The sequence below is a fragment of the Pan paniscus genome, chromosome 12, assembly GCF_029289425.2.
Source record: "Pan paniscus chromosome 12, NHGRI_mPanPan1-v2.0_pri, whole genome shotgun sequence".
Lineage (NCBI taxonomy): Eukaryota > Metazoa > Chordata > Mammalia > Primates > Hominidae > Pan > Pan paniscus.
In genome coordinates this window covers 90,650,039-90,664,042 of record NC_073261.2, presented here as the reverse complement: position 1 = coordinate 90,664,042, position 14,004 = coordinate 90,650,039, and positions in this window count along the sequence as shown.

The window sequence follows — 14,004 nt, the reverse complement described above, 5'->3', positions numbered from 1 at the left end:
CCACCTCTATCTTCATCTATAAAATGGGAATAATAATAAAATCCCTTAGGTCTTTCCGACAAGATGATAGCCTAAACAGATATAGGTACTTCCCCATCTGGTTAAAAATACACAGTACTTTTTGATAAAACAACTTTTTAAAATCTGAAAGAAAAGTTGATATCCAAAAAAGGAAATATTCTATAGCAAATGTCATAAAAGAGAAAAATCATAAAAAATGATAAGGTGAAGTCCCCATCTCCCATAGAGGCACCAGGATCAGATACACACCTTAAAGGCTAGATTTTTAATGTTTGAACAGACAGAAGTTACAGTCAGAAGGCTAAGAACCAAAAAAAAAAAAAAAAAAAAAAAAAAAAAGATTTCCAAGTCTGTGACCAGGAACCAAAAAATCTGCATCCGCAAGACCAGAGTTTTGTTAAGCATGAGCCAGTCAATCATGGCTGTGAATAGAACTGGGGCCCAGATTCAGCGCCAAATACAGGCAAGGTAAGAAAAGTAAGATATTCGGGAGGCTGAGGCAGGACAATCACTTGAACCCAGGAGGCAGAAGTCGCAGTAAGCCAAGACTGTGCTGCTGCACTCAAGCCTGAGCAACAGAGTGAGACTCTGTCTCAAGGAAAATAAATTTTTAAAAATATTAAAACATTTCTTTAAAAGGAAAGAAGAGAATTCATAAAATGAGGATAAAACATTATGGGGAACTAACAGACTAATTTTTTAGAAAATTGTATAAATGATCAAATATAAACAAAATCTAGTCTTTACTTTTTTTTTAAAACATTCTACAGATGCTTAGATGGAGAATTGATGCAGTTGAAAGAAAATGTAGCTGGGTGCAGTGGCTCATGCCTGTAATCGCAGCACTTTGGGAGGCCAAGGCGGGTGGATCACTTGAGGTCAGGAGTTCAAGACCAGCCTGACCAACAAGGTGAAACCCTGTCTCTACTAAAAATACAAAAAGTTGCCGGGTGTGGTGGTGCACACCTATAGTCGCAGGTACTCAGGAGGCTGAGGCAGGAGAATCGCTTGAACCCAGGAAGTGGAGGTTGCAGTGAGCTGAGATTGTACCACTGCACTCCAGCCTGGACAACAGAGAGAGACTCTATCTCAAAAAAAAGGAAATATGTAAAACCATCCAGAATATAACAGAAAGAAATGAGATGAAAAATATGCAAGGGAAGTTCAATTAACATGAATGATAATAAAAAACTAAGAAATGAAGTGGTAACTTTGGTTAAATCTGAAGAGGTAAGTCAGCCTTATGCATTTGTGCCATATTTCTCAACTATATTATTAGTGAATATTTGATGAGCATTGTCTCATGCTGGGTAAAGAAGAAAAACAACAATAGTCTCTTGACTTCAAAAGCATTAAAATAACCAGCAGAACAATAGTGATAGTAGCAATGATTGTATTAAAATTGTAACTTACAGGCTGAAGTTAAGGAAATTACTGAAGAAAGAATAGAGGTAGTAATTAACTTTGGATTTTAAAAAAGAAGTATTCCAAATTTTACATTGGTTTGGCTAAATTTTCTTCACCCATCCATTGCATTTGTCTTCTGCCTCTAGCCTAGCAAGTTATGGTGCCTCACCCTTGTATTCATATTATGCCACTTCTTTTTATTACTTAGAAGAGCTTCTTTCAGCCAAACCATAAGGTTCTACTTTTTTCCAAACCAATGTTTTTCAGCTCTGTCCATCTTCATCAGAACCACCCGAGATAATTATTAAAATGCCCTCCTCAAACATAACGAATCACGTTCTGCAGGTGAGCTCCAGAAATTTACATTATTGAAAACCCACCTACATGACCTATACACACATTAGATTTGATGAACCAAAGGTCCTCAAAACTTCCCTCTGAAAATAGGTCTTCCTAGCTCCACCCATTCTAAATTATTCTGGTGATCTGGAGATTATTAATTATTCACTGTCTGGAACAGCACTCATTTCCTCAGTATTGCCTAAAGATACCTAATAAAATGCTTTACAAACAAGAAAGGATCACTACCAATTTACCTTGCTTTCTCAGAATGTGGAACATTCACCCAATCCCCAAAGAATCTACAGTGGCTAACTTTGGATCTTCCTTCCCAGGTCCTATTGATTCTGTTAAAATTTTCCTTTCCTCTATGAGTTTCAAGATAAGGAACCTAGGAAGATACAGGATATGTATCTGGTAAGGAAAGTGTTGTTACTCTGTTTAATCTCTCTTTAAATACTTAGGCTTAGGAAATTATTATAACAAAGAAAAATAACACAATTGGTAACTGAATGATAATGGATTATTTTTAATATCAAATCTCTTAGAGCTGATTTGTACGTCAAGACCCTTATAGCCACTTGATTAGGTTCCTCCATTCGTCCACGCTGGGACACATTTCATCATGCTCATGAACCAGAAAAAAATGTCTGTGGCCTTTACCAATCAGGGAGATGAAAGTACAGAACCACAGCAGAGGCAAAAGTCCTGCTGTGTATAATGAACCTGTGAAATTATAATTCTTCTCTTTAGATACTCTACCTGCCTCCCCGTCACAAAGGGCTGCTCATTCTCTTCTTCCTGACCTCCCTGCCCTTGCTGATCAGTATCTCTGCTCTTGCCCTTTCCAACCTTCCGTGGTCTCTACAGATTTTAGGAGACAAGGATATCTATAAAGCTGTAATAATTCCAGTTACAAGTACACTCCAAGGGAAAACGAAGAAACAAAATTAAGCACGGCATTTTTTACTGGACTCGGCCCTGACAATCTCCTTTTTTCCCACACTGTCTACGTGTTGTTCTATAGTGAATAAACCAGAGTTCAATTTAACAAAATTATGCTCAAGACCCTGAGACTATGCTATAAACAAGGGGATGGGGAAGAGCAGCAGGTTGTGACAGAAATTTGAAATCAGCTAAAGTTCAGCAACTTTCTGTACTTTCTAACTTTCATTTCTTTCATCTGTAAAATAGGGACATATACAGTGTAATACAAATGTGAGGGTTATGTGTTAATTGTAAAGCATTATAATGCATTATGCATGATAGAGCAGCCTATTGCCTACAAGAAACTTCTTTAATATTTTCCATTAAATAAAGAAGTAGCATGAGAATACAGAACATTAAATAAACTTAGAAACTATTAAATAAGCTTATTAATAGTTTCAATTAAATTGTGAGGTAGCATGAGAATATAGAACATGTCTTAGTCTGCCTGGGTTGCCAATATCATTCAGATATTTGTCCGTGCCTAATTCTCATGCTGAAATGTAATCCCCAATGTCAGAGTTAGGGCCTGGTGGAAGGTGTTTAGGTCATGGAGACAGATGACCAATGGCTTGCTGCTGTCCTCATGGTAGTGAGTTCTCATGAGATTTGGTTGTTTAAAGTGTGTGGCACCTCCCCAACTCACTCTTTCTCCTACTCCTGCTATGTCAGATGCCTGCTCCTGCTTTGCCTGCCACCATGAGTAAAAGCTTCCTAATGCATCCTGGAAGCTTAGCAGCTGCCAGCACTATACTTCTTGTACAGCCTGAAGAACTGTGAGCCAATTAAACCTCTTTTCTTTTAAATTACCCAGTCTCAGATTTCTTTTTTTTATAGCAATGCAAGAGTGGCCTAACACAGTTGCCGTAACAAACTACCATAGACTGGACTGTTAAACAACAGAAACTTATTTTCTCACAGTTCTGGAGACTGGAAGTCTGAGACCAGGGTGCCAGCATGGTCAGATTTTAGTGATGTTCCTCTCCCTAGCTTGCAGATGGCTGCCTTCTCATCATGTTCTCACATGGTGGAAAGAGAGAGTGAGAGCAAGCTTTCTGGTGTCTCTTCTTATATGGCCCCATTTTATCGTGAGGGCCATCCCCTCATGACCTTATCTAAATCTAGTTATATCCCAAAGGCCCCATCTCTAAATACCATCCCATTGGAGATTAGGACTTCAACATATGCATTTGGGATGCACACAAGCATGCACTCCAACGCAGACACCACCATGGCCCATCTCCCATTTGACTTCTAACTCTTGATATTGATGTTAGATACTTATACACTGAAACTAGAAATAAAGCTTCTCAAGCTGGCATAATGGAGAAACCTGAAAACCTTCCTGAAATCATATTCCTCTTTGTAGTATAGTATAACTCTCCTAGACTTAAGAGTATGCACCGTTAATATCTTTACTAAACAGGGGCTGATGAGCTACGCCTTCACTATGGGTCCAGGGTCAACCATAAGAGGTGGTTATGTGTTGTACTATTGCTGAATGACTTCAGTTAACATTGGGAACAAATCCTATAAAAATAAAATCAGTTCTTCTGTCCTCAAGACCCCCCTGATCCCTTATTTCCATGCCGCAACCTCTTATCTCTGTGCCCTGATCCCTTATTTCTGCACCCAAACTCTTATCTCTGCACCCCAATCCCTTACTTCCACACCCTGACCTCTTATCTCTGTGCCCTGATCCCTTATTTCTGTGTCCTGACCTCTTATCTCTGTGCCCCAACCCCTTATTTCCATGCACCAACCCCTTTCCCACTTTTCTGGAGGGTAAGAACCCCCCGAACCCCTTCTCTCCTCTCTTTTCTCTAGGCTTGGCTCCTTCACTATGGGCAACCTTCCACCCTCCATTCCTCCTTCTCCCTTAGCCTGTGTTCTCAAGAACTTAAAACCTCTTCAACTCACACCTGACCTAAAACCTAAACACCTTATTTTCTTCTACAATGCCACTTGACTCTAGTACAAACTCGACAGTGGTTCCAAATAGCCAGAAAATGGCACTTTCTATTTTTCCGTCCTAGAAGATCTAAATAATTCTTGTCATAAATAGGCAAATGGTCTGAGGTGCCTGATGTCCAGGCATTCTTTTACACATCGGTCCCTCTCTAGTCTCCGTTCCCAATGTGACTCATCCCAAATCTTCCTTCCCTCCCACCTGTCCCCTCAGTCCCAACCCCAAGTGTCTCTGAGTCTATCTAATCTTCCTTTTCTACAGACCCATCTGACCTCTCCCCTCCTAGCCAGGCTGAGCTAGGCCCCAATTCTTCCTCAGCCTCCACTCCTCCACCCTATAATCCTTTTATCACCTCCCCTCCTCACACCGGGTCCGGCTTACAGTTTCTTTCCGTGACTAGCCCTCCCCCACCTGCCCAGCAATTTCCTTTTTAAAAAGTGGCTGCAGCCAAAGGCATAGTCAAGGTTAATGCTCCTTTTTCTTTATCTGACCTCTCCCAAATCAGTTAGCGTTTAGGCTCTTTCATCAAATATAAAAACCCAGCCCAGTTCACGGCTCATTTGGCAGCAACTCTGAGACGCTTTACAGCCCTAGACCCTAAAAGGTCAAAAGGCCGTCTTATTCTCAATATACATTTTATTACCCAATCTGCTCCCGACATTAAATAAAACTCCAAAAATTAAATTCCGGCCCTCAAACCCCACAACAGGACTTAATTAACCTCACCTTCAATGTGTACAATAATAGAGTAGAGGCAGCCAAGTAGCAACACATTTCTGAGTTGCAATTCCTTACCTCCACTGTGAGACAAACCCCAGCCACATCTCCAGCACACAACTTCCAAACGCCTAAACCGCAGCGGCCAGGCGTTCCTCCAGAAACGCCTTCCCCAGGAGCTTGCTACAAGTGCCAGAAGTCTGGCCACCAGGCCAAGGAATGCCCACAGCCCAGGATTCCTCCTAAGCCATGTCCCATCTGTGCGGGACCCCACTGGAAATCGGACTGTTCAACTCACCTGACAGCCACTCCCAGAGCCCCTGGAACTCTGGCCGAAGGCTCTCAGACTGAGTCCTTCCCGGATCTTCTCGGCTTAGAGACTGAAGACTGACGCTGCCCGATCTCCTCGGAAGCCCCGTAAACCATCACAGACGCCGAGCTTTAGGTAACTCTCACAGTGGAGGGTAAGTCCATCCCCTTCTTAATCAATATGGAGGCTAACCACTCCACATTACCTTCTTTTCAAGGGCCTGTTTCCCTTGCCTCCATAACTGTTGTGGGTATCAATGGCCAGGCTTCTAAACCTCTTAAAACTCCCCAACTCTGGTGCCAACTTAGCCAATACTCTTTTAAGCACTCCTTTTTAGTTATCCCCACCTGCCCAGTTCCCTTATTAGGCCGAGACACTTTAACTAAATTATCCCTGACAATTCCTCGGCTACAGCCACACCTCATTGCCACCTTTTCCCCCAGTTCAAAGCCTCCTTCACATCCTCCCCTTGTATCTCCCCACTTTAAGCCACAAGTATAAGACACCTCTACTCCCTCCTTAGCGACTGATCATGCACCCCTTACCATCCCATTAAAACCTAATCACTCTTACCCTGCTCAATGCCAATATCCCATCTCACAGCACGCTTTAAAAGGATTAAAACCTGTTATCACTGGCCTGTTACAGCATGGCCTTTTAAAGCCTATAAACTCTCCTTACAATTCCCCCATTTTACCTGTCCTAAAACCAGACAAGGCTTACAGGTTAGTTCAGTATCTGCACCTTATCAGCCAAATTGTTTTGCCTAGCCACCCCGTGGTGCCCAACCCATATACTCTCCTATCCTCAATATCTCCCTCTACAACCCATTATTCTGTTCTGGATCTCAAACATGCTTTCTTTACTATTCCTTTGCACCCTTCATCCCAGCCTCTCTTCACTTTCACTTTGACTGACCCAGACACCCACCAGGCTCAGCAAATTACCTGGGCTATACTGCCGCAAGGCTTCACAGACAGCCCCCATTACTTCAGTCAAGCCCAAATTTCATCCTCATCTGTTACCTATCTCGGCGTAATTCTCATAAAAACACACGTGCTCTCCCTTCTGATCGTGTCAGACTGATCTCTCAAACCCCAGTACCTTCTACAAAACAAGAACTCCTTTCTTTCCTAGGCATGGTTAGTGCAGTCAGAATTCTTACACAACAGCCGGGACCGCACCTTGTAGCCTTTTTATCCAAAAAACTTGACCTTACTGTTTTGCCTAGCCCTCAAATCTGCATGCGTGTGGCAGCTGCCGCTGCCCTAATACTTTTAGAGGCCCTTAAAATCACAAACTATGCTCAACTCACTCTCTACAGTTCTCATAACTTCCAAAATCTATTTTCTTCCTCACACCTGACGCATATGCTTTCTGCTCCCCGGCTCCTTCAGCTGTACTCACTCTTTGTTAAGTCCCACAATTACCATTGTTCCTGGCCCGGACTTCAATCCGGTCTCCCACATTATTCCTGATACCACACCTGACCCCCATGACTGTATCTCTCTGATCCACCTGACATTCACCCCATTTCCCCATATTTCCTTCTTTCCTGTTCCTCACCCTGATCACACTTGGTTTATTGATGGCAGCTCCACCAGGCCTAATCGCCACACACCAGCAAAGGCAGGCTATGCTATAGTACAAGCCACTAGCCCGCCTCTTAGAACCTCTCATTTCCTTTCCATCGTGGAAATCTATCCTCAAGGAAATAACTTCTCAGTGTTCCATCTGCTATTCTACTACTCCTCAGGGATTATTCAGGCCCCCTCCCTTCCCTACACATCAAGCTCGGGGATTTGCCCCCGCCCAGGACTGGTAAATTGACTTTACTCACATGCCTGGAGTCAGGTAACTAAAATACCTCTTAAGTCTAGGTAGACACTTTCACTGGATAAGTAGAGGCCTTTCCTACAGGGTCTGAGAAGGCCACCGCGGTCATTTCTTCCCTTCCATCAGACATAATTCCTCGGTTTGGACTTCCCACCTCTATACAGTCCGATAGCAGACCAGCCTTTATTAGTCAAATCAGCCAAGCATTTTTCAGGCTCTTGGTATTCAGTGAAACCTTTATATCGCTTACAGTCCTCAGTCTTCAGGAAAGGTAGAACAGACTAATGGTCTTTTAAAAACACACCTCACCAAGCTCAGCCACCAACTTAAAAAGGACTGGACAATACTTTCACCACTTTCCCTTCTCAGAATTCAGGCTTGTCCTCGGAATGCTACAGGGTACAGCCCATTTGAGCTCCTGTATGGACGCTCCTTTTTATTAAGCCCCAGTCTCATTCAAGACCAACTTGGACTGTGCCCCAAAAAACTTGTCATCCCTACTATCTTCTGTCTAGTCATACTCCTATTCACTGTTCTCAACTACTCATACATGCCCTGCTCTTGTTTACACTGCCGGTTTACACTGTTTCTCCAAGCCATCACAGCTGATATCTCCCTGTGCTATCCCCAAACTGCCACTCTTAACTCTTGAAGTAAATAAATAATCTTTGCTGACAGGACTATGCTGAATCTCCTTAGGCACTCTCTAGTCAGATGTCCTAGGTCCTCCCAATTCTTAGACCTTTAATACCTGTTTTTCTCCTTCTCTTATTCCGTTTTTCAATTCATACAAAACTGTATCCAGGCCATCACCAATAATTCTAAATGATAAATGTTTCTTCTAACAACCCCACAATATCACCCCTTACCACAAAATCTTCCTTCAGCTTAATCTCTCCCACTCTAGGTTCCCACGCCCCCCCAATCCTGCTCGAAGCAGCCCTGAGAAACATCACCCATTATCTCTTCATACCACCCCCAAAATTTTTGCCGTCCCAACACTTTACCACTATTTCGTTTTATTTTTCTTATTAATATAAGAAGACAGGAATGTCAGGCCTCTGAGCCCAAGCAAAGCCATCATATCCCCTGTGACCTGCACGTACACATCCAGATGGCCGGTTCCTGCCTTAACTGATGACATTCCACCATATGAGAAGTGAAAATGGCCTGTTCCTGCCTTAACTGATGACATTATCTTGTGAAATTCCTTCTAGCCCATCCTGGCTCAAAAGCTCCCCTACTGAGCACCTTGTGACCCCCACTCCTGCCCATCAGAGAACAAATCCCCTTTGACTGTAATTTTCCTTTATCTACCCAAATCCTATAAATTGGCCCCATCCCTATCTCCCTTCCCTGACTCTCTTTTCGGACTCAGCCCACCTGCACCCAGGTGAAATAAACAGCCTTGGTGCTCACACAAAGCCTGTTTGGTGGTCTCTTTACATGGACGTGCATGAAACTGCTGGCACCTTATTTTGAACTTTCTAGTCTCCAGACTGTGAGAAATAAATGTGTGTTATTTAGGCCCCCCAGTCTATGATATTTTGTTTTAGCAACCTGAGGTATCACTGATAATTTTATAGAAAATACATTTATGAAAAACTATTTTTATCTAAAAAGCAGAGTAGAGAGGGAGTGATAACAGATAACTAAGAAGATTGCGTAAACGGTGGAGTTGATAATCCTGTAATAAACCATTGGATTGATAAACTGCTGCTATGATCAAGAAGCATGATTCTGCACTCTGAACATGAAGACACTGAGAATATGTGAGAGGCTGAGAAAGAACAGATGCCACAAAGACAATGGGAAGACAGAAATTTTGGATACACAACAGTTTCCCTAGTGAAGTCACTTCTCATAGTGTTTTGCACAACTTTGCTTCTCCACTCTAGGATAGAATCAACCCAAGTGTTTTATAGCTCAGCTGGCTGGGTAAGGGCAGGCAGACTCAGACAGCCAAGGACTTCTCAACATTTGATTTGTGGCTGTAAGTCTAGCTCGGTCCTGAGATTAAGTGTGAGGATCCAAAAAGATGCAATCTCAAGAAAAAAAAAAAAAGACAGATTTAAAGGTTTTTTCATCACTTGCTATTCTGATTTAAAATTTCATACTTTATCCAAAAGTAATTTTGTTTCCAGAAGTTTGAAGCAAATTTGAATGAAAATTACTCTTTTTAAATGTTCCTCGGTTCCATTTACTCTCTTTAGTTATGTAGCTAAATATTTGTTTTGTAATCATTTATCACTTTAATAGGAAAGGCCTGAAGGGGAAAAAAAGGAGTGCTTGTTAGGATATATTTTATTTATTGTAAGAGGTTCTAGCCCCTCGGTCCCAGAAATTGTCTCTTTAGCTCATTCTCCTAAGTCATACTTAATTTACTTCAGAAGCAATGCATATTTTGTGTCACATAGTCTATTTAGCAGAGTTGGGTTTTTTATTACCGAAACTATTTATTCTGTGATATATACTCATGCACAAAATTTGAAGGACCCCTCTTATTGTATAGTGTTCTCTATTCCATCTGTCATTGATAATAAATTTCTTAAAAATCAAATACAATTTAGATGTTTATTTTTTAAAGAATTATTATTTATATCCAAATAAAGATAAATATAAATGTAATAATACAATTTGCCACATTATTTGTTTAAAAAGTTACTAATTTTCCAAGCATGTGATTTCACTGAGTTTTTGTTATGCACCTTTTAACAGGTATTGCACAGGTCAAGAAATGAGGCTGTAGATTGTATAACACCAAAAATTACATTGGCATTTAGGCTACAACATATATTTCTCTATCTTCTCCCTACCTTTTAGAATCTTCGATTCTTGGGTTTCCACAATGGGCTAGGCTGTGAGAGTCTTTTCCAGTGGGTTACAAACACCGGTCCGTGAAGAAGTATGTGAGGATTGATGTAATTAGTGGAATCTTAGAAGTTGTGATCTTAGAGACAGACCAAGTCATGGGAAATACGCAGAATCCAATCTCTTTCTTTTCTTAAATTTATTTTTAATTGCATATAAAAATTCTATGTATTTATCTCGTACGAGTTATTTTGAAATATGCAACATTATGAAAACACTAAATCAAGCTAATTAATATATGCATTATTTCACAGATCGATACTTTCTTCTGTGGTGAGAACATTAAAATCTACTCTCAGCAACTGTCAAGAACAAAATACATTATTTTAACTATAGTCATCATGTTATACAATAAATCTCTTGAACTCATTCTTCCTGTCTATCTAACTGAAACGTTATATCCTTTGTGCAACAGCTCCCAACTTCTCCCTGCCAACCACCTCAGCCCTTAGAGGTGATCCATTCTACTTTCTACTACAACTTCAAGATTTTTATTATAGATTTCACACTTGAGTGAGATGACGCAGTGTTTATCTTTCTGTGCTTGGCTTATGTCACTTAAGATAATGTCTTCTAGGTTCATCCATGTTGTTGCAAATAACAGAATCTTCTTTTTTAAGGCTAAACAGTATTTCATTGTATGTGTGTGTTTGTATATATACAGTATTTTGTTGTATAAAATACTATATACTATATAAATACAAAATACTATATATATGTATTGATACATATTTATATGTATATACATTTATACATATATATTTATACATATATAGTATATATGTATATATAGCATAAATATAATATATACATATATAGTATAAATATACAATATATTTATACGTATAAATATATGTGTAAATGTACATATAAATATATATTTATTTGTATTCACATATAAATATATTTATATATGTATATATTTATACATACCTGTATAACTATACATATAAATATATATGTATAACTAACTATACATATATAGTATTTTTATTGTATTTACATATTGTATATAGTATATATTTATATATGTATAAATATAGTATGAAATACTATACACACACACATACACACACACCACATTTCCTTCATTGATTCAGCCATTGATGGACACTCAGGTTGATTCCAGACCTTGGCTACTGTGAATAATGGTAATTGCAGGTCTTTTTAATATCCACAAAACAGTGATGGCTAGTCAGAGAGGAAGAACATAAAAATAATCTCTTATTCAATTAATCAGTGAAAGATTGTTAAAGGAAGTTATCTACAAGCTCTTTGACATTTTGCAGACTCAAATCAGAAAAAAAAATTTTGGTAATCTATGACTTAAAACAGAAAAAAAACTGAATTTGAAGAGTTTATGTAACTGAGTACCCCCATTTTTCTAAAAAAGAATGAGTTACCGTTTTTTATTTTCTCTACTTTTCCCTTTTCTCTGTTTCCTCCTGTTCCCCACTTCCTACTTAGCCATTTAGAAATTATAACCTTTTACCTCCCCTTCACCAGACACCTCCTATAGGGTAAGTCCATGTAACTATGTGCTTTGAAGCTCCAGAGCAGAACTCTCTCCCACCAAGGGACTGCCTCAAGAGATAACAGTTTGTTTGCAACCCAAAGCATGCCTGCTATGAAACTCTCACCCATCAGGAGGTTGCCCCAAGAAACAATAGCCAATCTACAACCCAAAGTATGCCCTGTCTGAAACTCTCTCCCACCTGGAGAGTTTTCAGCTGTTTTTACGACCTAGTCCTGCCCATGAAGGCACCAGCAGTCACCAGCTTGACTGTCTGGTAGATAAGGCAGCAAAGCTAGCACAGGGACCCTCCACCTGCTCACTTCCTTCCCTGTGTGCCATTCATGACATGCCCCCTTCAAAAGCACCTGCTTTCTGCTCCAAAGGGAAGGTAGTACCATTTAGGCAGAAAGCCTGTACTTCTTCCCCTGAGCTAGCTTTGGAATAAAAAGTCACTTTCTCTACACCAGACTTCACTCTTGTTAATTGGACTCTGCAAGTGGCCAGCAATTGAATCTGTGTTTCAGTTACAATTAGACTAAGAATTGCTGTTATAAAAGCAGCTAGAAGCCAGAATATATGTTTTCTCAGTGGTAGAAGGTGAAAAACCTTAGGTCAATAAGCTATCCCAGTTCTTGTGGGATGATAACCACAACTTACCTGGAATAGTAAAGCTATATTCACAGTGGAAAAGTGTTTTTCAATGCTGGCAATACTTAGAATTAGAAATATAGGTGATTAAATTTACTTTGTACTTTGGAAGGCTTTGTAAAGTCAGGGGATGACAGAATTTACACATACTTTAAAAGGTTTAAAAAAATTTAATAGAGAGTTATAAATGAAACTGATTATTTAAATAAGTTTATTCATTTCAATTTGAGTTTATTGAATGTTATTAACCCCCCCATAGTGATCCTTAAAGTTTACTAGATTTATAAATGGTATAATAAAATTGATATGCCAAATTTAAAGGCTTAAAAGAAATGAAGATTTAAACTATTACATTAATAAACTGAATTCTAATGTAAAGTCTCAAGGAGCAATTTTTTTTTCCTGCTTACAGAAGCCTCTCCCCCAACCCATGGGTGAAAAATAAGAAAAAAACACGAATGTATGGCATTCTCATCAGCAAAATACCTGCCTGTTCCATACTGAGTAAATAACCAGTTAGCCCTGGCTGAATGTCCGTTGTCTACAGGGCCACCTGGAGCCAGCAGTAGCCAGTCGCCTTGCCAACTTTTGTTCTCTCTCAGCAGGAAGAAAAGAGACAAAGCAGCTACTCCTTGACTTTTCTTGGTTCAAAAAGAATACTTGAATTATAACAGAAATGGGAGAGTGAGAGTGAATTTCAATATTTTCACTGTGAAAGACAAAAAACACACACAATTAAAGAGATTATTTTGTTCAGCTCTTGCATTAGGGGGAGAATGTTCCTTAATGAGGAACGTGTCAAAGACTGGAGAGAGAGAACCTAGAGTTTTATAGAACAAGAGAGTGGTTGAAGAAGGGTGGAAATAGGTCACACCTGGGAATATACTAGATCATCGCAGGGGTCTTAGTTATCAACCTAGCCATTTCTCAGAACGGAAAAGCAGGGGGTGAATTTCTCGACCGTCCTTGCTTTCTAGGAGCACAGGACTCAGATAAAGTTTAACATTTCTATTGAAGGACATCAATATATTTAACTCCAAAGTATATTTTTTGACATATTTTAAGATGGCTGCCACAGGGCCAGCAGACCAAAATGGTCCTGCAAAACTGTCTTTTGTGGGGGAAATTTGTATATGTAGAGAATCTTCATTAATGTAGTCAGGCATTCCCTTTCTAGGTCTTTCTCACATCTAGGAGAAAGTAACTGAAAGTGACGCCTTTCAAAGTCTGAAAAGACACATTTACCATCTATTCTCTCTGGGGGCTACTACCAGTGAGGCTTTGTCTACATAACAAGGCCACTTGTGCTAGCCAAGCCTGTCCCATAAGCTGTCATGTCACTACGACCTGTTCTTGGCCATGCTCTGAGCCCACATTCTTTCT